We start from the raw sequence: 25,480 nt of genomic DNA, 5'->3' as shown, positions 1-25,480 counted from the left end.
TTAGAACAACAATCAGCACAATGTCACCGACTGGAAGGATGTCTTTGTTTCTCTAGTGCCTGGCACAATGCCTGGTACATAAAAGGCAGAAAACAAATATTTATTGATTGATGGATTTATTAAATGGAGGAAATCTTCTTGTCGTTATTTTTATCACACTACTTAATTAAAATTTTTTTTTCCTTTAAACTAATATGGTACTCTGGCTGATACTAATAAGGTATTCTTGCATAATAAATATGAACACAACAGTTGGGGCTTGGATGTTATAGTCGGTGTTATAGATGATGCTCATCCACAAAATACCTCCTGCCTTAGGTAGATTTATGGTGGTGGGGTGCATTTTCTAGCACAGTGATCATCTAGGACTGCTTATCTGAAGCAACCGGAACTGGCAACCTGTGCCAATCTCTGTCCTTTTTCTACCATCGTGATTTCCTGAGGGTGCCTCCCAATTATCACATTCATTGCCTCATGACTCTCAACTCAGATTCCTGAAGAACAAATTTACCTTTGGCTACAGTCTAGAATTCCCCCTTCCCCACCTCAAAGGGGAAAATAAAATATAGACCAAATATAAGACATAACTAAAGCATAAAATAGGTCATTTTATTCCCATACAGAAACCGTGATAATGATAGAGATCACAGGACACATTATAGACAACTAGAACCTGGTTTGGTAACACATCTCTTCTAGCATAACCATCGGAATGGCCAATGACCACTAGGAGGACCTGAATTTACTCAAAGCTACATTAGTCACAGTAGTTGATTTTTCTTTTTCTATAAGGCAAAGAAAATAGAGATAATGGGATAGAAATGTTTATTTGAAAGTAAATTAAAATATCTGTAATTATATTTAAAGTCCATTGGTGCAGAAAGGAAAAATAATAGTAAAATTATTTTTAAACCCCCCCCAACAATTTGTATCAATTGATGCACCTGGTCTTTTTTATTTAAGCCTAGTGAGAACACATATAGAGGGCTGTTGGTAGATGTTTGCCATTTCACCTCAGTGGTGACTCGTCAACAGACCCCCAGCTTGTGGTCCCTCTCTGATGGGATGACTTTCCCCCTTAGATCCTTCCTGTCTTCTTCTGTCATTATGGACTCTATAACTCTTGTAGCTGATAGGCTGGCTCAGGTGATGCTTAAATACTTTTCCCTCATCCCAGTAACTCAGGTCCTGAAGAAGTGGGGGGGTGGGATGGGGAGGGAGAGATCTCACAAGGCCTTCTTCAAAGCAAAGAAGAGAGAAGAGAAGGTACTGGCTCCATCCCTAGAGAACATGTATTCACACAAAGTTGGGGATTAGAGAGAGCAGGAAGGAGAGTTTTGAGGAATGGGTCGCCCCTCCAATATAAGCCGTGGAGTTCTGCCTCGGCAACCAAATAAAAGGCCTGTAGTCATTGCATGGTATGAACCTTTTAAACATCATGGCTGACAATGGAAATGTCATTGTCAATGACAATGGCAGGAAAAATTGATGGAGACTAGAAAGTCAAGTTGGGTTGTTTATAGAGATGTCTGCAGAGACTGTATATTTTTTTTTTTAGGCAATTGGGATTAAGTGACTTGCCCACAGTCACACAGCTAGTAAGTGTCAAGTGTTTGGTCTGAGGCTAGATTTGAACTCAAGTCCTCCTGACTTCAGGGCCGGTGCTCTGTCCACTGCACCACCTAGCTACCCCTAGAGACTGTATTCTAAAAGGATGATATGAAGAGATAAATAAGTTCTCAATGAAAGAATTTAGCAATGAGGAAGGGGTTAGGAAAGCTTAGAAACTAAAATACAGGGACCATACAACAATTTGATATTTTCAGACTCCATTTGAATTCTCAAATCTTAAATCTTTTTTTTTTCTTTACAATGCAGCTGCTTGGGTGTCTACCCTTAGCTCAAAGTGCTATTTCTATACCATTTCAGGGGGAGGCCACCCTGACTCCTTCTGCCTCAGCCAACCCTGCCAGGCTGTGGGCAGGTACATACTCCACACTTGAAAGGATTGATCCTGGATATAGCTGCGACATATGTTTATTCTTTTGTGAGAGAGGAGAACTGTTCATTTTTCTAATGATGTATATTATTTCTATCTTAAAATAAATCAATAATGATATAATCATTTTTAAAGGAAACATTTTTCTTATTGGGTCACTTTAACCTCCCTTGGCTACAAATCTGAAATTCACCTTTCTGTTATACACAGGTAAATGTATTTCCATAAATTCAATGTGCATGATAGAAAGGTTGAGGGTTATTTGGCCTATGTTCAAGTAAAGTTTTCCCTCTCATTTCATATTTAACAACAGATAAATCCAACTACCTAGAAGAAATAGAACAAAATAATTCCATGATGTGGCAAGGACATTCTTTGTTTTATTGTGGAGGAGATTGTGAAGGTCAGAACGGTTTAACTGTTAAATACCATTTTTTTTTTGAAATTGACTGCATTTTCCCCATGATAAAAAGAGTGAATTCTACACCACTAAAGATGGCTAATTCTATTTAGTAGAATAATAGCCCTTCAAATCATACTTTAATTACTGGAATTAACCTTTTAATTTTACCTATTACCTACAGAATGGGGATCCTGCCCCAAGGAAGCGAGACAGGAAAATCTATAAAAGAAAATAGAGTGCAACCAACCTTTTTGCAGGATCTTCCCAGACAGGTCATTAAATCTGAGATAGAACAAAGATAAACTAAATTGTCCATTCCTTTTAACTCAGTAAAACTTGAGGAACATGGTAAACCAGTTCTTTCCTATTTGAGGAGATTAGAGGCACTCTGCCTTTGTGGAATAAGAGCCAGCCTTTCAGCCAGGAAGACCTGGGTTCAAGTTTTGTTTTTGATGTAATATCTCCCGCAATAGCTATTTAATACTATAGGTAGTGATTTCCACTGGTGGAGCAGTTTCCTCACCTGGGAGTTACCCATATTAATGAAATCACAGGTCTAGCCTCTATTCCTTTTTGCAAAAACAAGATTACCCTAAGGGTGTGAAAGTAGTTCTTACTGATGGGAGCAGAGGAAGGAAACAATACAATGTGAGAAATAACTCCTTACACCCCTTTCTCAATCAAATTCAATCATTTACTAAGTCCTAGATTTCTAAAGATTTCCCTCCCCACTTGTCCCCTCCTTTTCCCTTGAGCCTTCATCAGCTTTAACCTGGGTTACTACAAACAATGAATTTATCATAAAGCTACTATAATCAAGACCCTACTGAGTCAAGCACTGAGCAACTGTTAGTTGTCCCCCTGCCTTGCCCCATTCTCAAATTACCCTTTACTTACTTATCCTTAGGAATGTTTTATTTGATCATCTATGTAAACTCCTTGGAGGAAAGGATTTTTTTCTCTTGTCTTGGTATTGTCAATGTCTTGTACTTGAACATAGGAACCAATTGATAAATGATTGTTGAATGAAGAAGACAAAGCTCCTGCCACCAAGAAGCTTGTATTCTAATGGAGAGATAAAACATGTACATGCAAAACTATAATGCAAAATGGAACAAGTGCATTAGAAATGCAGGCTAAAGCCTAGCAATCTGATTTCCATGAGTAGATCCTAGTGTACCTGAAGGAGAGGAGTTCAATTTCTCTCCACTGATATTTTTGCCTTCATATCTTCACACTTCAGTACAACATTCACTACCAAGTTAAATTTTCCTGATGTACTGCTCTAGTTACAGGATACCTCCTGTATTCAAAATTTTTCAATAATTCCTCATTGCTTTCCGAATAAAATGTAAAATTGTCATTTAAATCCCTTTCAAATCTGACTCCAATCTACCCTTTCAGTTTTACTGTCTGCTTCTCACCAATACTCCAGCTCAACCCTGACTACTTCCTATCTGCCAAATAAACACTGCACTTTCTTCTTTCCATACTCTTGCCAGTAGGGTATAAGATACTTCAATAGAGCTCTGGTCTTGATGAGGTAGATTCTTGGGGTTCTGGGACCCAAAATGGCACAGTGGGTCCTGTCTGAAAGAATTCAACCCAAATTTCTTTCAGCCAGAGACAAAAGGTTTTTTTTGTTTTGCTTTGCTTTTTTTTTTATTATTATCATATAATCATATAGGCCAGAATCTTAAGGAACCTGAACATTAGTGATACCTGTAAAGACAACTGGGCATGAGAAAATCTCAGTGTTTAAGTGGGGGCCAGGGTGGATCTTATATACACTCAAGTAATTTTTCAGTGACCAGACGAGGGGCTGGGAAGAGGATATGGATGACTGGGGGAGGAGTTTAGGAGAATTCTGATTGGAATGTCTGGTAGGTTGAATAGACAATGGGAACAGATAATGAAGAGAACTGGAAGCCAGAGGTTTGAATGGGGTCCAGATAAGATCAAAGGTGGGAAATATACTAGGACTTCATTAAGTTTTCAAAGGGAGATTGGGACAGTAGATAAGGAAAAGCCAAGTAACTAGGTAACCTTCTGAGACCAGAGTGAGTTTAAGGGTTTTCTGGAGTCTGTAGACAAATTGGACCCAAATTCTTTTTGGGGCAAGGGGCAAAGGTCTCAGCTGGGGCCCATACCCCATTAGTCTCATTGGTCTGAGCAATTCTTCCAATGGGGCAGAAAGGCTTATCACCTGAAAATTGACCATCAAATGACAATTAATTTCTTTCTTTCTTTCTTTCTTTCTTTCTTTCTTTCTTTCTTTCTTTCTTTCTTTCTTTCTTTCTTTTTGGTGAGGCAATTGGGGTTAAGTGACTTGCCTAGGGTCACACAGCTAGTAAGTGTCAAATGTCTGAGGTCAGATTTGAACTCAGGTCCTCCTGACTCCAATGCTGGAGCTCTATCCACTGTGCCATCTAGCTGCCCCAATGATTTCTTTCTCTACCACAACATCTCATGAAGGCTATTTATTTTAAAATTAGAAATTATTATTAAAATGTAACATGCCCATTGGACAGCAAACATGCTCCACTGAAATCCACCCAATGGCAGGAAAATTAGAAGTCCCTTGGATTCTCAGGTCACTGGGTGGTCTCTCCATGGATAGGTTATAATGCGTTCCAATAAAGGAGAAGGAAGAGGGAAGGAAACAAAACATTTATTAAAAATCTACTATCTACCTTGCTCTATGCTAAGCACTTTGCAAATATTAATGATGGGGTTGGGATCTGGACCCCAGAAAGGAAAAACCCTAGACTTTTCCCACATTGCCAAATATCTGGTGTTTGCCTGAGGCTATAATCCCATCAACTGGCCTTTCATTATGGCTACACCCAATCTCCCAATTCTCTGTTACCCTTAACCTTGCCTAGCCGCCCTCCATGCCTCCTTATGGCCCCTGGCCACTTCCCACCCTTAATCTTAGCCAGGCTCCATTCTCCTTTGGCCACATGGTCCAGGTGCCTGCTATTCTATTACCTCACAGCCCCCACAGACTACTTGGCAACTCCTAGATCTCTCCCACAGTCTTTCTGAATTTAAGGTCCATCTTGTCTTCATTAAGGTGCTCAGATTCCTATAATCTAGCGAAATGCCCTGATTCTTATAATCTAGCTCACTAATGTTCAGATTCCTTAAGAGTCTGCCCAATATGATGGATGTTCTAATAAACCTTGTCCCTGACTGAAAGAAGGTTTGGGTCAAATTCTTTAGGACAGGACCCGCATGTTGTGATTTTGGGGTCCCAGTACCTCCAAACCTCTAAACCTCAATATTACCTCATTCTATTCTTACAACCAACCTGTGAGATAGCTGCTATTATTAGGCCCATTTTACATTTGAGGAAACTGTGGTAGACACATGTTGAGGGACTTGACTAGGGTCATACAGCTAGTCAGTGTCTGAAGTCATATTTGAAATCACGTTTTCCTGACTCCAGGCCAACCACTCTATCCAATGTGCCACATAATTGCTGAGATCACAAGTCCACCTAAGTATTTAAGTAGCGTGCACATTTTTCTGTGTGTCTTTTGAAACTTTAATAGTCAATTTAAACACTCTATACGTACACACACAGGCACATATACTCACTCACTTTTTCAGTTAATTTACTTAACATTATGGGTGATTATATTCATGACTTGTTTTCTTTTCCCTCTTTACTATTTTTCTAAAATAAAAAGACAGGCTGAGACTAAAAGACATCTACCAGCCTCCCAAGACTTCGAAAGAAGTAATCCCTGTGATGTTAAAGAATGATAGAACAGGTAAAGTTGTTTGTATGTGCCTACAAGCAGTTGTTGTTAATGAAACTAATAGAAGAGTCCAATTTTAGACTGGTTGGATGGGAGAAATAAAATGTTTCATGGAAACTGAAGGTCAGAAATATTGGTGTCAGTGATGTGAACTTCTAAAATTACTTTGACTTCAGATTAATAGGTACCTGGAAATGGAATTTTAAAATGTTATTACCCTCAAGGTTTAAAAATTTGGCCTCAGCTTGTGTGATATTAAAATGATCCCTGAATTTTGTAGTGGGACATGTGAAGACAGCTGCAATATGGTGGAAAAACTATTGGTTCAGGGTCAGAAAAACTGGGTTCAGATATTGGCACCACCAATATAACCATGGGCGAATCACATTTTCTCAGGGCCTCAGTTTCTTCATCAATAAAAGAGAGGAGGCTGGATTGATGACCTCTAAGGTCTCTTCTAGGTATAAATCTATGATCTTGCATTTCCATTTTATTAAATAGTATTGTATTCCTGGTATGATCCATTTATTCACGAGTTTTAGAGAAAACAAAAAAGGATGGAAAGCTTATTTTGAAAACTACTGAACATGAGTCATTCTGAAAAGATTTGGAGGTGGTAAATTCACCAAAAAGAAAGGGCAGTGGAACGAACCAACACCCTGCTTCCTGCCTCCTTCCCTATACGCTTCTGTGCTTACAACAAAGATAAAATTTCCAAAATAGCAAAAGCAGAGATGGCGACATTTACAGAGGTGCATTTTATAATGATTTTCTGACACTACAGACAGATTGAATAAATAGAAAGAAATGGAATTTTTGCTTAAAAAATGTGAGCTTTTCTTTTTAATTTAAATTTTATTGATGTCTTTTGTTGTCAGATCACAATTATTCATGGAACTCTCTTAACCCAACCTCCCCCATCACTATATTGGATCTTTCTTCACAGCAAAGGATACAAATTAAGCAAGAATACCCCAAAGTGACTGCATCTGAACATGGATACATGTGTGTTAGCAGGGAGAAGAGGGTCCCTGTATTTTCACTTTCTTGATATTAGCCACCATTTTAGCATTAAAAAAAAAAAGGCAGTCACATATAACCAACATGTTTGCATTCTTCTCTACCCAAGTCCTCCTGTGAGGCCAAGCCAAAGACAGCTGTTAGACTTTAAGTGTCTCAAGGACAAGGACTGTCTTTGGCCACTTGTTTGTGTCCCCAGAATCTAACACAGTACCTGGCATATAGCAGGCACCTTATGACTGACTGAAGCTCAAGGACAACAACAAATTAATAAATTAAGAGGTCTATGGTCCTTCCCCTAGAACACAACAGTTTGCCCCCAGGACCAATAGCTGGCCATTTGTGAACTCAGCATGAACATACGCTTTTCTACATATTCTAGGCAATAAATACCTATGGGAAATGGCGTGCACACAGAACACCACTTGCTCCATAGAATCTTCCTCCTCCATGAGCTCACCAATGCTTCTCCATGCTTATAACTGTGGAAGGAATAAAGCTTTTTACTGACCTGTACTCTAAAATGTAAGTAATCAGTTCTTTCTACCACTTTTGATGCTCTTGGAGACTCTGCCTCTCTTCTATGAGAAGAGGGATACATTTCATTATTCGTTCTCCTGGGCCATTATTGGCTTTTCAGGTACTCAGAATTTAACTTCTCTTGCTTGATTTCATTTACGTTGTTAGAGTCACTGTCTATTTCATTGCTTGGATTCTTCCTATTTTATACTCTATCAGTTCACATAAATATTCCTATATTTCTCTGAATTCCTCATATTCACATTTTTTTACAGCACAATATTATTCCAAATTCATACAACACAGTTGGTTCAGTCATTCTCTCATTCATGAACAACCACTTTGTTTCCAATTTTTCACTGTTCCAAAAGTGAAATCACTTTATTGAATTCTCAGTGGCTGGAAGGAGTTGTATGAAAACCTAGTTCTCTACTCAACAGTAAATATTCTGTTGCAAGAATTGTTCTAGAATATGTTGATTCCAGACTAAGAGCTTTGAATATGTAGAGATGTCATGTCTTACTCTCCCTCCTACCCTACCAAAGACATTTCAATTCAATGTCTGTTGTTGTTGTTGTTTGTCCTTCCTTCTCAGAGGACCATGACATCATGGAGGTGATGCCATGAAACGTAAGAGATTTGGATTTAAGTGAGGGAGGATTTAAGTTTGCAAAGTCACCAGCCTCACTTTCTCCTCTGAGCCCTCTGGGTCCAGTGGCCAGATACACATTAGGATGACTGGAGATAGCCCCAGATATGGTGGAAGACTTTGGCCTTTTCAAGCTAAGGGTCTTTAGCAGGTCTCAGTTTGACTGAGGCAATGGCCATTCATTGATTAAGACTAGGTTTTTAAAAAATGAGGCAAAAAACGGCCTCTTTAACTTAGTCCAGAAAAAAAAAAAGCAGACTTGGAGGGGAAGACCCACTGGTTTTCAGGCCAAAACAGAAACAATTCCTATTTATATTCACTCTGAGTCAATTTGTGGCCAAACAATGACCAAGTGGGGTTTGGCCTGGGACCTATTATTGGCCAATCAGTGAGAGCCAGAGTAATTTAGGTTTAAGACATGGTCCTGAAGAAAGAAATATAGCCTGTTAATCCCAAATCTTTCATACAATAAAAGCAAATCATCTCCAAGGTGATTGGGCATATGGCATATTTGAAGGGCTGTCCTATTTTTTTTTAAGATGGGGGATGGGAATTAGATTCAGAGCAGAACTAGGAACAGAGAGTGTCGACGTCTGGTAACAGAAACTCAGAACGTGTTCAAATTTCAGGAAGAACTTCACAATATTCAGAGGTCTACAACAACAGAAAGAGATGCCTAAGGAGGCAATGAGTTCTTCTCTTGGTCTGGTTCTGTATTTCAAGGAACACAAACTAGCCACAGTTACCTCTAATTTAATGATAGGGTTTATTAATAGTTCAGAAGCCACTGGTAGCAACTTCACTCACAAAAGTACATAAAATATCATGTTTTCACTTTTCACTAACACCTTCCAATCTCACTCTCATTCTGGAAAGCAAATTCACAAATAAAATCAGATCTGTCTAGATCTACAGACTGATTTCAAGTGGCCCCTGGGAGCTGGGGCAGGGGTTATGTAGTTTTATATTAAATAGATATTAAGAAACTGGAACCTCTTCTACATGTCTCAGTCTAGCATAATCAATTCCCAAGTACCTTCAAATCCAATGATCAGGACTAGTTCAGGTAACAGACAAACAAAAGACTTGGTACAACTCCACTGGTTTCAAATGTCACATTCATGGATTCGTCAATTATTCTAACTGTACTTGTCTATATGCTCCTTCTCCTCCCTCAGGGAAAAAGAGGCCTTGTCTAAATAGAGTGTATGAGTTCATCATCACTGGAGATTTTCTAGCATGGAATTGAAAACATGAAAAAAGATGCCCAGCTTTAGTGGGGAATCATGCACTGATGAAGGAATTGGGCTATAACACCACAAAGTTTTCTTCCAGCTCACAAATTCTATGATAAGAAAACATGTGTGTTCAGAGTCATCTACAAAAAGAAAAGGGCATGATCAATGATAGCTCCACCTTGGCTACTACGCTTGGGGTCTAGGTTTGTAAATTTAGCAGATGGCAACATAAACACAACACTCATACTAAGCCCAGGCTTAGTACAGCATTTAACTAATTTTAACATATTAGTACAAATCATTTCTAGATGCTTTTCTGTTAGAATGGTTCTGGGGAAAATTCTCAACTATTCCAAAAATCACAGAGCAGCTAAATGGGCCAGTCGCCATTGCTAATGACTTGGGATAGCTTCTGTGAATTGAAAGACTTCTGCCTCTGAGATCCATTATGTTTAAATGTTAGCATAGCAGATGTCCCTCGGTAAATAGAGTGCAGAAGTTTGTACTTCACCATCTGCTCCACAGCTTACTTAGTATAAAACCTATATTTACAAAGCCCTCTCCTCCCATCCCAGAGATCTGCCCTGGTGAAGTGTGCATGTGCAATGTGACATCTGTCTAATCATTCCAGCCACTGTCCAATCAAGTAACAAGCCCGAGATCCTACACTAAAATTAAAGGGGTGGGTGCAAACTATGAACAAACAGCATTGGTTGTCTCAAAGTACCTTTTAAAAAAAGGACCTGTTGAGGTAACAGAATCATAGAATTGTTAGAGTAACAAAATCAGCTTTTGCTCAACTTTACTATGACCTATACGTACATACATATATATATATATATATATATATATATATATATATATATATATATATACATATATATATATATATACATATATATATATACATATATACACACACACACACACACACACAGACATATGTATATATATAAACACAAACATATGTGTGTATGTATATATACACATACATATATACATACACACATACAAATATTTGATTCTCTGCAGATGGAGGACCATGTTATTGTTATTCAGTTGTTTCAGTCACGTTTGGTTTTTCATGACTCCATTTGGGGTTTTCCAGAGATACTGGAGTGGTTTGTCATTTCCTTCTCCAGCTCATTTTATATATGAGGAAACTGAAGCAAACAGGGTCAAGTGACTTGCCCAGGGTCACACAGCTAGTAAATATCTAAGGCTAGATCTGAACTCAGGAAGATGAGTCTTCCAGACTCCGGGCCTGGCACTCAATCTACTGCACCACCTAGCTGCTGCTGGAAGACCACATGATATCCATATCATACCTGCATGTCATGTAATAGACTAATTACTGCTCTCTTTACAAAGATGTCCTTACTTTTTTATTGTGCATTGATAAGAACATGAGAAATACCATATTTGCTATGAGGAAACAGTGATGAATGATTTTTTTAATTGTTATATTTAAACTATGTTATTCAGAAGCAAAAGGTAGCCCTGACAAGATCTCCCTAAGGAAACAGTCTGGGTTGTTGGGTATGGTGGTACACACTAGTGATCCCTGATACTGAGAAGCTGAGGCAAATAGGTCATTTGAGTTAGAGTCGTGAGTTTCTACAAGTTAAGCTTATCAACTGTTGGCATTAATTTTAGCACCAATATGGTATATTCTCACCCCATCCAGGAAGTAGGAGGCCACCAGGCTGCCTAAGAAGGGGCAAGCAGGCTGGGGTTGGAAACAAAAGCAAGTCAAAACTCCTGTGACAATTAGTATTTAGACCAGGTCTATGACTGACCACCATACATCCAGCATATATGATATAGAGAGTTTCCTTGAAAAGGGGGAGGGGAGGGAAAGAAAGAGTAAGGTGCTAATAGTTTTACCCAGATCTAGCCACCACTCTAGAATATCTGTCTTGTCCTACTGCTGTGTACCTTGTACAGTGACAAATTCTCTTCCTCCTTCCTCCCCATGAGACAATTGACCAAGATTCCAGGTTATATGCTAGACCAGGGGTTCGGCACCTATGGTCTCAAGGCACGTGTGGCCCTAAAGTGTGGCCCTTTGACTGAATCCAAATTTTAGTACTTAGGGGGCCACGGTACTAGACTGTATTGGGGCAAATTGCCCCCTCTCCCACCATGACTACCCCTACCACCAGATGAATTTACCCCATGTACAAAGATTCCTAGGTATGGCTCTGGGTAAGATTTAAGAAGAGGAGAGTAGAAGACAAGCAAAAGCAAAATAGTAAAAACAGAACAGTTGAAGATAGGAGACTTGTTAGGAGTGTCCTAAGCCTGGTCAGACTGGATAAATCCAGCCACCTTGTGGAGGGGCCTCTTTTGAGACTTCAGACAGATCGACTGAGGAGAACAGAGACAATGCTCTTCTTCCAGCTGCAGACAAGTTGGTCTCTGGAGTTTTGCTGCCAAACTAACAGAGACATTTTAACTCTGAGGAAGTGACAGACCTTTCTTTCAGAGTGATGCCAGGAGCAGCAGGAGAGTGTTTTCAAGCACCAAAGCTGTCAGCGACTGGCCTGGGGTTTTAGATGGCCAAGGTTCCATGGCCATTGGAAGCTAAAACATTTCTAAAGAAGACTTTTTATTCCAGTAGTTGTTAGAACAAAAATAAACTATACTCTGGCACACCTGGAAATTATACTCATGTAAAGTTTGGTTCAAATTGATATCATTGAAAAGACACTGGATTTGAAGCCAGAAAATCATTAGACAACAAGCATTCATTAAGTGCCTACTATGTGTCAAGTACTGTGGTAAACACTAGGGATAAGAACAAGGAGGAGGGGAAGACCTTACTCTGAAGTCTAATGGGGGAGACAATTTGAAATAATTATGCACAAAGGATATATAAAGGATAAAGATAGTTAATGAGGATAAGCACTAGGACTAAGGGGATTTGGTAAAGCTCCTTAGAGGAGGGAGAATTTTTACTGGGACCTGAAGGAAGGGAGGAAAGAGGAAATTCCAGCCATGAAGGACAACTAGTGAAAATGCCTGAAGTGAGGAGATTACAGTTTGGTGTTTTTTGTTTTTTGTTTTTTGAGGAGCAATAATGAGGTCAATGCCACTGGATCAGAGAGTATGGGCAACAGGTGGGAAGGTGGGAGATGGGGAGGAAGGTAAGAAGATTGGAAGGTGGAAGGGGATGAGATTATAAAGGGCTTTGAACATCAAACAGAGGATTTTACATTTGATTTTCATGGTGATAGAGAGCCCCTGGAGTTGATTAAATAGGAGGTTACATGATCAGATATGCATTTTAGGAAGATCAATTTGGTTGCTAAGTGATGGACTGGAGTAGGGAGAGACCTGAAAAAGGCAAACCAATCAGAAGGCTATTGCGGTAGCCAAGTCATAACGGGTGGAGGGGCTTCACCAGGATGATGCAATGTTAGAGGAGAAGAGAGGATATATACCAGAGATGTTAGAAAGGAAGAGTTGGCAGGAATTGGCAACAATTTGTATATGAGGAGTAAGAGATGACAAAGAGTTGAGGCTGACACCTCAATTTCAAGCCTGAGTGACTAGGAAGATACTGGTGTCTTTTATAGCAATAGGGAAGTTAGGAAGGGGAGAGGATTTGAAGTGGGATAGGAAATAGTGAGTTCAAGTTTGGATATGTGAAGTGTACAGTATCTACAGACTTTCCAGTTCAAGATGCCCAATAGGCAGTTAGAAATGTGAGACTGGACATTAGAGGAGAGGCTAGGGCTGCATAAGCAGATACAGGCACCATCTGTAGATACAGGGATCATCAGCATAGAGATGATAATTAAATCATGGGAGATGATGAGATCACCAAGTGAAATACTGTCTGAATCTGGGATCTACTATCTCCTACTTTGTGACCTTGGGGGAAGTAATTCATCTCCATTTGCCTCAGTTTCCTCATCTGTAAAGTTGACTTACAGAAGGTAAATTTCATGATAGGCATGGTCACTTCAATACTCGTTATTCTGATAATTACTGAAAAGCAACATTTCCTTTTTCTAAAGTTATTTTGCGGCATTGAGTGGATTGGAACTTGGCAAATTAACCAGATAACATTGCTACCTAATAACAGTGAGGAACTGTGGCAATTAACAAATCAATTGGCAAGCATTTATTAAGTGTCTACTGTGTATGGTAGGCTCCATGCTAGGTGTTGGTGATAAAAGGAAAGGATATAATCCTGGTCCTCAAGGAATTTACACTCTGGATGCAGAAACAACAGGTACAGGAATACAAAAGAAACACACGATAAAGTGGGAGGGGAGGAGGCAAGTGTTCCTGGGTGGAATCAGTAAAGGCCTCATGTAGAAACCGGTATTTGAGCTGATCAGTTCTTTCCTTTAAAAACTCTAAGAGGTGGAGATGAGGAAATTCATTTTCGGTGTGTGATACAGCTTAGGCAAAGGCAGAGATAAGAAATGGAATGTCATACGTGAGGAATGGCTAGTGGTCAGTTGGGTTGGACCAGAGTGAACAAAAAGAAATAATGTATAAAGTAAGAAATGTAGGTGAGTGTCAAATTACAAAGAATAATAATAATAATAATAATGATAACCCTCAAATTTCAATGAGAAACTCCAGAGTGTTAATCTCCTCTTTTCAGAGCATGTAGTCAAAAAAGTCAGCTCTGTATATAGTGACTTGAATGGCACACTCTAGCCAACTTGTGGTCCATTCAACTTGGCATTAAGTTTCAAAGAGTAGAACCAATACACATTTTGATTCTCCATATATGACCTTAACTCTTTTAATCACATGTTCTCAAATCCTGATGTTCTGGTAGGTCACTGATATGGATACTTCCCACTAAAGAATTCAATGGATCTCTATCTCATTCTCTGTGATCACTGTGCATGATTGTTCATAAGTCTTCCACAGAAGATCTACCAGGGGCAGCTAGTTGGTACAGTGGATTGAGCACAAGCCCTGAAGTCAGGAGGACCTGAGTTCAACTCTGGTGTTAGACACTTACCAGCTGGGTGACCATGGGCAAGTCATTTAACCACAAATGCTGAAAAGAAAAAATATCTACCAAGTCCACTGGAAGGCTTCTGCAAGATCTTTCTGTTCTTTCATTGTTTTTTTGTTGGTGGTATCATTACCATCATTGTTTTGATCCAGACCTATCATCTCATCAGTGCGGGAACTTTCTAGTGTGAAAACTCCTTCTGCTATTGCAAATTAGTAGCTTCACTGTGGTACTGGGGTGTTTAGAAACTTGCCCATGATCTCACAGTTATACATGCATCAGAAGCATGATGTAAAACCATTTCTTCCTGAGTCCAAGCTGGCCCTTTAGCCTTTCATTTTAATACTTAGTGGATGCTAACACAAAAGAAAAATGTTTGTGAAAAGAGGGCGTTCAGCTCAGAATATCTCTTCATTCCTCAACTGACTATATTGCTTTGGGACTTTTCCACTATGCCCCCAGGACAATCTCATCACTCTGCTAGATCCCATCAGTGCTTCATTTAATCACCACTCTCTGCCCTCTGATCAGAGAGTGGATCCAGGAACACCAAAACCCTTTGTTTAAGGAGAGAGCTCAACTCACAACATCTCATTTCTCACCTGGTTACATAACTGTGGGACTTCTTCCACCATGCATTGGGTACCTTCCCCATTGGTAATTGGTAACTTCCCCACTGTCTGCTCCACTCCTCCACTTTTCAGCTTCCTTTTATGTGTGGTCTTTCCCCATTCAATTTTAAGCTCCTTGTAGGCTCATTTGTATCCCCAGTGCTTAGCACAGTGTCTGGGCACAATGTAGATACTTAATAACTATTTATTGACTGACTAACTCCTCATTTATCCAAGAGTTGCTCTATGCCTTTTTCAAAATCTATTTATGTTTTCAATCCTGTACAACCACTTGGGTAACCAAGTAATGACATATTACTATCTCTTGTATGAAGAAGTCATTTCTTTTATGCATCTTTAAATTACTTCTTTCAGGCTTCATAGGTTGCCTCCTCATCCCTGTAATTTTCTGATCAATTTTATTTAATATGATTTACCATATGTGACTTTTCAGGGACCAAAAAAATTAAAGCATCTATCCAAAAGTGACCAGGCTTATCCACCTTGCACTTCTCATAGTGCTGTGGAAAGAGCAGTTGCTGAGGAATCAGAAATCCTGGGCTTTAATCCCAGCTCTCCTATGTATTAGCAGCTGTGGGGATCTGGGCAAGTTACTTCCCCTTTCCTGGCCTCTGTTCTCTCCTCTGATGGGGTTAGAAAAGGATGATTCCTGAGGTCCTCTCTAGCTTTAACATTCTATGACTCCATTAAATTACAGCTAATCAGAGAATGATTTTCCCTTTGGCAGATTATCCAGATGCTTTGTTTCCATCGCTCTCCCTTTGCTGCCCACGTTTGAAATTTTTTTTTTTAACAGTTACTCAATTACACCTCTGTTAAGAGGGGGGAAAAGTAAAACCTACATCAGTCAATTTAGCTACTTGTTAACAGCTCCAAGAGATGAAATTAAAATTGACTAAAATGAAGCTTTGAGGTTCTTTTGAGATTTATTAAAGTAACTCTACCCACCATTAGCATGAGTAATGGAGATTTGGCATGAGTTAAAATAATTTCTCTCTCCAATTCTTGCTTATAATCTACCAGCTGGCCATTTGAAATAGTTTAAACTATATTAAATCACATTGAGCACGTGGATTACTAAATAAACTTTAAAACAAAATATACTCTGAGCTCCAGAAAAAGATGGGAAACATCATGTGGAGGAAGGAACGAAGGAAGGAAGGAACAAACGAATGAACTCAAGTCTCCAGGCCTAGCATTCTTATCCACTGTGCCACCTAGCTGCCTTAGAAAGTTGAAGGCACCGGCCTTTGAATCAGCTGGGTGACATAGTAAATAGAGAGGTAGGCCTAAGATCAGGAAGACTTGAGTTCTAATTCAGCCTCAGACATTTACTAGCTGTATGACCCTGGGCAAGTCACTTAACCTCTGTTTGCTTCTTTCTGAAAGTATCTGTAAGATGCCCACCATAATAGCACCTACCTCCAAAGGTTGTCATGAGGATTAAATGAGATAATAATTGTAAAAAGTTGAGTACAATGCCTGGCATATAGTAGGTGCTACATAAATGTTATCTATTATTATTTGAATCAGAAAACCGTGGTTCAGATTTTGGTTCTGGAAGAGGTAGTGTGATCTATTGGAAAGGAATACCAAATTGGAGTCATAATACTTGGTTTTGAGTCCTGGCTCTGCCACTTATCTGTGCAACCATAGGCAAATCACTTACCCTCTCTGGCTTCAGTATACTTCCCAATAAAATGAGGAGGTTGGATTACATGGTGTCTGAGATCCTTTCCAACTCTATATCTATAAAACTATGAGGCCCAAGTGACCCTACCCAAGTCACTGGCTCTGTAATGACCCTACCCCCTTTATATTATATAGGGTAGGACAGGATGGATTGAGAATGACAGTAGTGGAATGGCAGAGAGTAAGAAGCCACTGACTGCAGAAGGAACACCCAAATAACTGGAATGTAGGCATGATGCCAGTCAGTCACCAAGTATTTATTAGGTACTTACCATGCACCAGTTACTGGGCTAAATAAGCACTAAGGATTCAAAGAAAGGCTTTACATACAGTCCCTAACTTCAAAGAGCTCACACTCTAATGGAGGATACAGCATGAATATAATTATGTACCTAGGAGGTATGCACAGTGTAATACCCCAGATTACTTTCTTCTCTCCAAAAATTAATCCAACAAGCTCTATTGAATTCACACTGCATCCACAGAATATTAGACACTCTTGGGCATAAAAAGTGTCAGAGAATGTTTATGTCCTCAAGGACCTTGCAATGAGTTGAGACAACACACACAGGTTGGGGTTTTTTTTGGTTTTTTTGCGTACAATGGCACAGAGAGTTCATCAAGCGTAGCCAGAGAAGGTTTCATATAGGTGGAAGGGCTTGAGATGAGCCTAAAGGATCCTTAGGATTTAGATAAAAAGAAAGGAGATGCACATTTCTTGGTGGAAGGTATGGGTTGAGGCTGAGATACAGAATCATGTGTTTGGAGCCAGATAGGATCTTGAAGGCCATCTAGTCCAACTCCCTCTTTTACAGATGAGAACATCAAAATACCAAGAAGTAAAACAACTTGCCCAAGGTCACATAGCCAACAACTGGAAAAGGCAGGATTTGAGCCCAGATTTTCTGACTCCAAATCCAATGTTCCATGATGGTTGATGTTTCTGTGATATCCCACTATGAGACAAAAACATGCATTATGTTCTAGCATTCCTTGAAGCAGCCTACCGTGGTGGAAGGAGCATGAGATTTGGAGCTACAGAGCTTGGATTTAAGTACAACAAAGAGAAGATGAAGTCAAGCCATAGGTCAGGGCAGCAGAAGAAAAGGTTGGTAGGTCTTTATATGCCAAGGAAAGGGGTTTTAACTTTTCCTTATCATCTCTAACACCTACTAGCTCTGACCTATTTCCTCATTTGAAAATGGCCTGGAACACCTATTCAGAGGGTTCTTCTGATACTCAAAAAATATAATATACATAAAATGTTTTGCAAACTGAAATGCTATAAGTGTCGGTTAGCATGCTTTGGATGGGACCTAGGGCTTCATTACCATATGAAACTCCTGGTGAGGAAATTCCTAACTACCAATGAAGATCAGTACCTCCTTGAAACTGAACATCCTAGAGAGCTGTTCGTGTCACTGTGAAGTCAAGTGACTTGCCCAGGTTCATACATGCCATATGTGTCAGAGATGAGACTTGAACGTAGCTCTTCCTGACTCCAAGGCAAGAGTTCTGTCCATTATGTGATTTCATTGTTGTTACAATCATTGTACTCATATTAATCTTCTCCTCTTGTTTGATGGAGTTGAGATAAAAATAATGCCGGGAAAAGTGACTAATCTGTCACTGTTCCTTTATGTTTAATATCCAACAGACTATTTATGCAAGTTGGTAAAATGTCTATTTTTCATAACTGAATCAAAGTATTATCATTTTGACTATTTGCATTATGTAAAGGACAGCCTTTGAAGGTTTTTGAGCCAAGGAAGGTCACAAGAAAAATAATGTCTTAGGGACTTTTATCTGATGACAATGTGTCATCTAGACTGGGGAGAATCCAGAGGCCATTTGGATTAAATTCTTGTAATATTCCAGGTATGAAACAAAAAGGTCCTGCCTAAAACAGCAGGAGGAGGAATGAAGTGAAGGTTCCCTGAAGCCCTAAAATGTGCCAAGCCTTAATATAGTTTAGCAAACCATCCTTTATATGGTACAAAGGAAGAGTATGCTTTTTAAAGTATATCACCTCCTGGAAAATGGTGACAGAGACAAACTCGTGTTTGCAAATAATTTTATGGGGGTGCCTCTCCAGGTCAGAAGACGATCTGCAAAGCCAAGCAGATTTCTGACAGTACTGTAGCTCTTCTCCTTGCTGGAGGGATGGATCAAATGACTTGTGGACCAAGAGAAAGCAAAGTTGAATGCATCTAATTTCAATAGTGTGCCCACAAGCAATAATAAAACACAGGTCTAAAGGATAAAATGTACAGTTCTCTTGACAGGATGCTTGGAAGGTAGCCTTGTGAATCTGCTAAATTAGATGCTGCCAGAAGATAGTAAGGAGAGGAGAGGGAGAGAGAGAGTGACTTGGGTGAGGAATGGAGGAAAGGGAGAGGAAGAAGGGAGAGGGGAGGGGAGAAAAAGAAGAGGAAAAAGAAGAGGAGGAAAGGAGAGGGGGAAGGAGGTTAAAGGTTCAGAAAAACAAGACTGATTCATTATTGGATACAAGTTGAGATGCTTTTTGGACTCCATCCATCCATTCGTTCCTCGTTATAATTACCTTTTCATACATGTTGAGAGTGAGATTGCCAATTAGTCAGCTTCAGATGGCCCTAATAGAGATGAAATCTACAAATGGCAAGCAGGAAATATAATAAGCTGACAGGGTGGACATAAATTAGAAAGCTAAAAGACTGGGGATAGAAATGAGTTTATCAATTGAGGGATGACAAAAGGTCAACATTCTGCTCCTTGTCTTCCCTGACGAATATAGCATGTGTTACTATCATTGAACTAAGTCAGACAGAATGGTATGCAGGGGCAGGGAACACATGACCTTGAAGCCACATGTAGCCCTCTAGGTCCTCAAGTGTGGCCCTTTGACTGAATCCAAACTTCAAAGAACAAATCCCCTTAATAAAAAGATTTGACTACACATGACCTCGAGGCCTCAGGTTCCCACCCTTGGTAGAGGAATGATCCCTAGCTCTGAAACCCAAGGACTCAGGATAAAATTCTGGCTCAACCACTCACGAAGTGCCCCAAGTTTGGGCAAGACATTTAGTCTCAGTTTCTCTATCTGTAAAATGCTACTCTACCTATCTTACAAGGATCAATTTAAATAAAGTGCTTTGAATTTTACTATTAACTATTATTCATATTTATTCAGACCATGATATACATTGAGATACAATTCTGCTTACATGTTGCATTATCATAATCTAAGCTTATGAATAGCATCAGAAAAACATGTCATTTCTTAGAAAGTTTGCTATTCTAATTGGGAAAAGCTGCATCTCATTAATAGTTTCAAGGAAAACTAAAGTATGACATTCAGCCTGATTTTTTTTTTAGCTGAAGATTTATGTGTGAACGAATGTCAAGATAAGAATGAGTGAAAATACAAAACTGGGCAAGATTCATTATTTAAGATGTAGTGCTTCCTCCTGCTGGGACTATATCTTATACATACCTCTCTATTTCAAAATATCTTCCCCAAAAGCCATGTCATGATATCTGGAATTCAGTCATTATTAATTCTTTGCTGAAGGCTCTGGACATGTTCGTTCAAATGCAAATATTTGGAGGGACATGGGAGAAAAGAACTTGTTCTTTCAGCACTGCTTTGCTGGGTTAATTCTGATCCCCTGGAGCAGAGGCATGATGGAGCTATTCAGGAGTCTAAAATTGTAAAGTCTGGGGAAAAAGAGAAAAAGTTCTGGGGTCCTGGAAACCAGCAGTAAGCTACTGCATATAAAGACATTGAGGGGAGATGCAAGGCTCTAGTCCCCTTTGGGGATAGATGGGTGCTGAAAATAAGCTTCCCAATTTTGCTTCAGGCTCACCCTGAAGATTTAAAACTGAAACAATGCTGGTAACTATGTGATTCTTATGTATATTGTAACTGCTATTTATGTAGTACTCTGTGGTTCACAAGACAGTTATGATTTGATTTTATCTACCCCACAACATTGCAGGATACACAGCACAAGTAATGTTAACCCCAGTTATATCTAATGTGGGAGAGTTCACTTCAGCCCATAAATGGATACTCTCTAGGGCAACATCAGTGAATCCACAGTTGGGATGTGGGCTGAACTACTATTGACTGCAGGAAACTGGAGTATCTTGGCTATTCCAAGACAAGAGCTGTCAAGTCCTTTGAACATAAACATGGAATTATATCAGCTGGGCATGGACCCAGAAAGAAGAGTGCATCATTTGGATGAGGCAGAGAAGCTGGGTGAGCAGGGTGATAGGGTGCCATGAACCTGGAGGAGGGAAAGGACAGCTGTATGGAACAGAGCCTGGGGAGCAGGCACTAGAAGGCTGGCAATAAAACCACTCAACAAGCAGTTATTAAACACTTCTTGTGTGCCAAACACTGTGTTAAGCACTGGAAGTATAAAGACAAAAGTGAGAATGCCTGGCGTTGCGGAACTCACCACCTAATAGTTGGATACAACTCATTTATAGATAGTTTAAATGGAAGATTTTATATGTGCAAATGTGTATACATATATGTGTGTGTATATGTGTGAATATATGTATATATACCTATATATTCACACATATATGTATGTACATAAACACACAGATATAATATACATGTGTGTATATACATATGTGCATACATGTGTGTGTGTGTGTGTGTGTGTGTGTATGTGTGTATACCTCACAGTTATATGGGAAAGGGTACTAAGAACTAAGTGAATCTGGACAAAGAACAGAGAGCAGGCCAGTGGGAAGGACACAAAGCTGGGATGCTATCAGACCTTAAACTTCATTAGTAGTATTGTGAGTCTGGACTAAGTCTGCCTTCCTCCTATGGTGAGAAAGAAATGAGATTGAGAGGGAAATTAATTATTCCTTCCTTGGATTAGTCAGAGATGGAAGCTATCACATGGAGACCAGGCAGGTACAGGCCTACACTCAGATGAAAAACAGTAGAGCTCAGGGAGGTTAAGTGATTTGCTCAAGGTTAACCAATTAACAAAATGAAAAGGAAGGATTGAAATGGAGGTCTTACAACTTTAAAATTAGTCTTTTTTTCTCTTGAACGATAGCTTCTATACACAAAATGCCACAGTGTAGAGCTACATGGCATACCAGCTTTTAAAGACATAGGACACAAGATCTAAGTTTTAAATTCCCAACAGGCTCCACCCCCATTAACTATTCAATTGTTTTGTTATTTGTCTTGGAAATAATAGAACAATTAGAATCATAAATCACAGATAGGGTAGAAGGAAATTTAAATCATTTAATCCAACCTCACTCAATTTTTCAGCCTAAAGAAGAATATGAAAATGATACAACAGAACACATAGACTCAAAACAAGATCAAGAAACTGATGTGGATAGAGAGCAACATGAAGAAACAAAGAAGTTACTCCTGAATGGAAAAGATGAATTGTAAATATCTTTCGCTATTGGAAAACAGTGTCCAGGGTAGAGGAAAAGTGTGAATTACACTTGTTCTGTCTGAGGAGGCTTGGGATTTTGTTTTGCTTTGTTTCTATCACCCTTCACTATAAAATGTCAAGATTTAGGGAAAAAGGAAGAAGCAGATTTTGTTTGGTGTTTAAATTTGTTTCATAAATTCCATTTATAACATCCCCATCAAATCATCATCCATTCTCTACTTTATTGGCAGAAAACTTAACTACCTTCTAAATCAACTTATCCATTCTACTTTAAGATAGTGCTAATTGTTAGAAAGGGAGGTATTTTTTCCCTCACTTTGAGTCAAAATCTTTTTATTTTCCTTAAACTTCTATCCTTTGCATTGTAAGAAAAGGCAAGATTAATGTATTCCCTCTTCCACATACCAACCTTTCAAATATTCTAAGGTTTTCTGTCATGTCTCACCTCCCCTCAATATTCCCTTTCTCCAGAACCTATGATAAATCTGTCCTCAAAATTTAAATTGGAGAAAAGCCTTCCTCTATGTGAGAAGGCTAAAGAATTTAGAAAGCAGTTTGGATATTTAATTCATACCATGAGTATGATCATACCCAAAATGTTTAGGATTTCCTCTATAGTTGACTAATATTGAAGCATCTGGATAAAGAAAAATCCATTTGAATCTTAAACCATAGGCTGTTGAAATCATGGTGGTTGGTTTGGATTGTGAAGGTTTGAAAGGAGAAACAAACACAAATTCTCAAGGAAGATACTTGTTATCCTTATCTCATCATCCTAATGTGGCCTGATTACTACAGGAGTCTTCTTCATTTTAATAATTGTTCCTCACAGTGTCCGAAGTTTGCACGCTTACCCATGAGGTGTGTCAATGCAGCAAAGGATGGCTCATTCTTGCTGCCCTGCTGACTACCAAGTATGTCTTGGTAAGCGTCTGCTCCCTAGAATGGAAGAACTCCCAGAAGGAAAACAATGATGGGCTATGCAGATGTACAGAGATGGTGGAACATTGCAGCTAACAGGTGGTACTTTACTGAACCGATATCTGCCTGTCTCCTAAAAAGGGCCAATGAGAGCTTGTCTATTGTCTGCAAGGCAAGAGTATAGTATTGTAATAGATATAGCAGCAAAGAAGGGTTATTAACCTTGGGTTTATGAACTTATTTTTATAAAAATATTTCAGTAACTATATTTCAATATTAGTGATTTCCTCTATAATCCTATGTATCTTATTTTATTCATTTAAAAAATTATTCTGAGAAAAGTAAAGGCAAATCAGACTGCCGAACAGGACCAAAACATACAAAAAGTTTTCAGAATCCTAGGGTAAGAAGGAGTTCTGGGTCTGCAGTTGAAAAACCTAGATCCAAATCCATGACCTTGCTAAGTTAAAGAGCATCCAAAAGATGCTGGAGAAACAAGGGTAGTGCCATTCCTCAGGTTCATGTCATGTGAGAATGAGTGGAGGAATGAGGAATAATTATCCTAAAGATGAGAAGACTAAGGGCAGACATGGTATCTGACTTCAAGTTCTGAAGAGCTTCCATCTGAAAGAAGGATTCCACTTGGTCTCTTTAGCTCCATCAGGCAGATGGAAACCATTTCTAAGATGATACTTGAAACTTTTCCAGATTGATAGTAAATGCCATAGTTTATTTTTAGCTGGTACATCCTTCAAGAACCCAAAATCACTCCTATGCTACCAGGTATCATGGGAGTAGGGCTTGTGGAGGGGATGATAAAATTGTTTTTGTTGTTCAGTCATTTTCAGTTGTGTTCAACTCTTTGTGACCCCATTTTTAAAAAAGCTTTACTTAAAACCAAACTAATACTTTTGGGACACCTTAGATTTCATTTGTATATATCCCAACAACCTTGGGAGGAAAGCATAATAGGTATTATTATCTGATTTTTTTAGACATGGAAATTGAGGTTCCGAATATTTAACTTAATCCTTGGACATACAACTATTAAATAGCAGATACAAATTAATTGAGTGAGTGATGGCTCTGGGCTTTAAGGAATTTACAATCTAGTAAAAGAGATACGAAAGACTGAATATGGGTGTTGCCAATGTTGAGGAGTTAATGCATCTATGTAACGTCCCCCTGTCTTGCTGCCAAACATGAAATTGGGTTCCTTACACTTTCATCACCTGGTCAATATGAAGGAGACAGAAATGTCTACTCCCTGAAGTTCAATCTCTTAGATTCTGCCCCACATCACAAAAGATTCCAGCTGAAAGGGATCTCAGAGACCATCTGGTCCTATCTTTCATTTCATGGATGAGGAATCTGAGGCCTCAGAGTGGGAAGCAATCTCTTCAAGGCCACACAAAGACTGGAAACCACGTTTCTTGGTTCCTGGTCCACTGCTGCATTTTTTCTCTAGTATTTTGTCTCCAGTGTATTGCTGCTTCCCTAGAAATCCACAGAGGCTGATCATAGACCTAAAGAGCAAGGCTTTCCAAGAAAAAAAAAATAAAAATCTTGGCTCTAAGGTCTGCAAAGAGTTACCGTGTTTTTGAGGTATGTGAGGGGTGTGGGAAGGCTTGGTGGCTGTGATTCTCCTGTTATATGCAGAGAAAATAGACTACTTGGCACATCCCTAGTGATGCATTTAATGAAAATTAAATGAATGGGAAAAAAAAATATTGCTGTTGGTTGTTGCTGCTTTCTTCAGGGCTACCAGGCCAGACAGAAAATGAAAAAACTTGGAGTGGTGCTAACCTTGTTATCTGCATTTTCAAGCTGTTCACAAATAACCAGGTGAATGATGTGGATTTTCAAATTCAACACAGTGTTATTGAAAAAGGAAGAATAGTTAGCTATTCAAATTTATGGAAACTATTTTCTCCCAAAACATAATTTTCTACTGCAAGAATAAAAACTAGATGAAAACCTTCCTCCCTTCCTTTGGAAAAGAAATAGTAAAGTAGTGCCCAATACCAGCTCTGTTCATAAAGTAAACACTCTAAATTCTGGGATTCAAACTCTATCACATCATCCAATCCTTTCCTGGCAGGGCTCATTTCCTTTCCCTCATTTAGCATAACAAGTATGTTACCTCTAAATAAAAAAGGGAAAAAACAAGGTGATATCTTCTCAAAGTAAAGGACTTTCCCATTTCATCTCAAGTCCAAAA

The 25,480-nt window shown here is 39.1% G+C and overlaps 1 long non-coding RNA gene across 1 annotated transcript in view; it reads left to right on the top strand.

Annotated features, from left to right (window-relative positions):
- Nucleotides 1-22,357, top strand: part of LOC110218887 (uncharacterized) — a 33,035-nt gene extending 10,678 nt beyond the window's left edge. The window contains exons 2-4 of the long non-coding RNA XR_002327433.1: nucleotides 6,098-6,181; nucleotides 7,572-7,714; nucleotides 22,203-22,357. This is a non-coding gene — a long non-coding RNA (uncharacterized LOC110218887). The remainder of the gene's footprint in view (nucleotides 1-6,097; nucleotides 6,182-7,571; nucleotides 7,715-22,202) is intronic.
- The last annotated feature ends 3,123 nt before the right edge of the window (nucleotides 22,358-25,480 follow it).

Source organism: Phascolarctos cinereus, unplaced genomic scaffold (genome assembly GCF_003287225.1).
Source record: "Phascolarctos cinereus isolate Bilbo 61053 unplaced genomic scaffold, phaCin_HiC Scaffold_9;HRSCAF=440, whole genome shotgun sequence".
Taxonomy (NCBI): Eukaryota; Metazoa; Chordata; class Mammalia; order Diprotodontia; family Phascolarctidae; genus Phascolarctos; species Phascolarctos cinereus.
Note: the sequence above shows the minus strand (reverse complement) of the source record. Positions and strands in the feature narration are given on the sequence as shown.